Source organism: Schistocerca serialis, chromosome 1 (assembly GCF_023864345.2).
Source record: "Schistocerca serialis cubense isolate TAMUIC-IGC-003099 chromosome 1, iqSchSeri2.2, whole genome shotgun sequence".
Lineage (NCBI taxonomy): Eukaryota > Metazoa > Arthropoda > Insecta > Orthoptera > Acrididae > Schistocerca > Schistocerca serialis.
Window position 1 is genome coordinate 273,602,384 of NC_064638.1, and position 3,525 is coordinate 273,605,908.

Here is a 3,525-nt window from a genome sequence, read left to right on the forward strand (position 1 = left end):
TACTAAATTTTGTGTTAGACCATACGTAATTCCAGCACATTATAGGGACCGCGTTAGAACAGAAATACAATCTATGCTTGACGAGGGCATTATTGAGCCTGCAGTAAGCTCATACAACAATCCATTACATGTTGTTGAGAAGAAAAATGGATCAATTAGACTTGTCTTAGATTCGAGACAAATCAATATTATCATTATTCCTGAAACAGACAGGCCGCAAACGTTGGAAGAATTTCTTCAAAATTTTAATGGTGTAAAAGTGTTGTCTTCCATTGATCTCAGATCCAGCTTTTATCAGATCGAACTTCATCCAGAATGTAGAAAATACACAGCTTTCCTTTGTTCGGCGTTTGTTATCAGCTTCAGAAACTTCCCTTTGGTTTGAACATTTCTTCAGCAGCATTCATTCGCGGGCTAAATTCCATATTACCGGAGCTCTTAAAACGTCACATCACCTTATATGTGGACGCTATTCTAATAGCAGAAGCTTCATGGAAACAACATAATCGCATACTCAACAGTTTGTTACAAATTTTTGCAGAATCTGGAATTACAGTTAACTTGGAAAAGTCTGAATTCGGTAGGTCAAAGGTGAGGTTTTTGGGATATATTATTTCTTCTGAAGGCATTCAGCCGGATCCTGAAAAGTTAGAAGCAATCAGAGCCATTCCAGTTCCATCCACAAAAAGACAAGTCAGCAGTTTTCTAGGTCTCGTAAATTTTTACCGTCGTTTTCTGAATATGCAAATTCTTGTTACACCAAAACTTTGTTCTCTCACTGAAAAAAATACTATTTGGAACTGGGACGAACAAGCACAGTTGGAATTCAATTCTTTGAAAGAATCGCTACTTAATGCGCCAATACTAGCTCATCCAGATCTGTCACAAGATTTCTACCTTAGCACGGATTCTTCTAAAGTCGGTCTTGGTGCCCATTTATTTCAAGAAGCCATAGAAAATGACACTACCGTTCAGAAAACCATTGCTTTTGCTAGCCGAGTGCTAACAAAATCTGAAAAAAATTATTCCGTTACTGAATTAGAAGCTTTAGCTATCGTTTGGGCATTTAACAAGTTCCGTTTCTTTCTTTCTGGTAAGCACGTAAAAGTATACAGTGATCATCGTGCATTACAATTTCTTATGTCTTCAAAACTAAATCATGACAGGTTAAAACGTTGGGCATTGTTTCTGCAAGAATTCCACTTCACAATAGTCTACATTCCCGGCAAGGAAAACATTGTTGCGGACGCACTGTCACGCGCACCGACTGGGCTTGAGAAAAGTAACACAGAAGGCAACCTCGAGAAAAATTTGAGTATTCTTTACATTCAGAAAGTCGCCTTTGAAAACTTCATCACCACATCTTTAAAGGACATTGCTCACGAACAAGATAAAGATCCGATTTGGAAAGACATCAAGAGCAAATGGCATGAAAAGACACACACACAGATTTGGCATTATTATCTGGTTAGAAACAACATACTGTTCAAGCGCTGCACTGTTGATGACAAGCTATGGGTACTTTGCATTCCTGACGATTTTGTTAATAAGCTCATTTGGTACATTCATTTCAGCTACGCACATTTTGGCCCACGAAAATGTTATCATATTCTTCGAACGACTTGTTATTTTAACAATATGGAAAAGAGAATTCGAAGAGTCTTGTCTATTTGTAAACTTTGTCAAAAGGCGAAACCATCTACTATCTCCCATCGTGCTCCGCTGTTTCCTATCATTCCTTCTAAATTATAAGAATTTGCTGCTGTTGATCTCTTGGGACCGCTTGTCAGAACATCTAATGGATTTGCTTACGTTCTAGTCACTGTCGAACTTACTTCAAAATTTGTTTCTTTCACACCGTTACGTAAAGCCACTGGACGGTCTGTATCCAACGCCTTTGTTAAAAATTTCTTACGTGAAGTTGGCCACGTTGCTAAAGTCATTTCAGATAACGCACCGCAATTCAGATCTGCTGTTTGGTCACGCATGCTTCGGAATCATAAAATCAAACCTGTTTTTATTTCATTGTACTCACCACATTGTAACCCATCTGAACGGATTATGAAAGAAATCAATAAGCTTTGCAGACTTTATTGTCACAGAAAGCATCAGCATTGGGACAGATATTTACACTTATTTCAAAATATGCTGAATGAAATGCCTCATGATTCCACTGCTTTGCCACCTACTCTTGTACTAAAGAATGAAGAACCACCGAACAGAATCAGAGAGCTTGTACCTTTCCCGAATACACGTAAACTTCGACACAAAGACATAATTGATTTGGCTCTTAAAAATATAAAATCTGCAGCAGACAAAAGGAGAAAACTACACGGTAAAGCAAATGCAAAGAAATTGTATATTGGTCAGAAAGTTCACATTAAAGCTCATTCATTGTCACATAAGAAGAAACACTTGAGTCACAAATTCTTTCTAGTTTACAATGGACCTTACAGAATCCGACGTATACCACATGATAATTGCATTGAAGTTGAAACTCTGCGTACTAGGAAGAGTAAAGGTTTACACCACACTTCACATGTAAAACCGTTTATTGAAAGATAATCTGCTTTTTAACTTTGTCTTTGCCATATAACTTTTCACTTTACATTGCTAGTATGCTTTGTCAGACTTAGAATCTGTTAACATACAACAATGTTTGAAGTTAAATATCCAGTCTAGAACCTAGGGAACATTTTTAAACAGAAATTACGAATGCATTGTTATAGTGAACAGACGACACAGTGTTGTATTTGTACATTCTTGCTTGTTAGTTGCACGATTACGTAACGACTATAAGGCTCACGTACTTAGAACATATACTGGTACTGCTAATGAGATTCTAATGCAACATTTTGGTTTACTTGAAAATACATTCTGGGTTTAAAGTACTTTCTGTGAGATACCAGATGAACCAGTGGTTAGTTTATGTGACAGCTACACGATTTTATCACGACGCTACTAATGAGTGACAATTTACAACGTTGCTTTTGCGGTGTATCTGTTTTATATCTGCACAGTTTTTCTGTATTATTCTGGAAAGTAAAACATGTTTTAGTAGTAACTTTTGTGGTATAGCTACAATGAGACAGCCCTTTCCGTAGCACAACAATACGTTACAGCACAGTAATTTCTTCATCACAACAATAAGCGTAATAACTAAGATATCTATACGCAAAGCATTTCACTTTTGTTTATCATGAGGTAAGTACATTGACGTCTGCAGAACTTAGCTTTCAGAGGACAATAACTACGACACTTCCACAGAGATTATCTCACAACAAGATGCACAGTTTAGCGCTACAGTACACGTATTTGAGTGACTAATTTTATACTTAAAACATTTATTTTTAAAGATATTTGAAGTACAATGATACAAAGGTTTTCTGTAATAATTTCATTCCATTATTGTAATCTGTAACACCTGAGGGTATAATTACATTAATACTCAGGGGGGTACACGCCTACTTTGTGTACCATGTGTTTGGCAAGCACAAGGAGCCCTAGCTAATATGGTATTTGCTT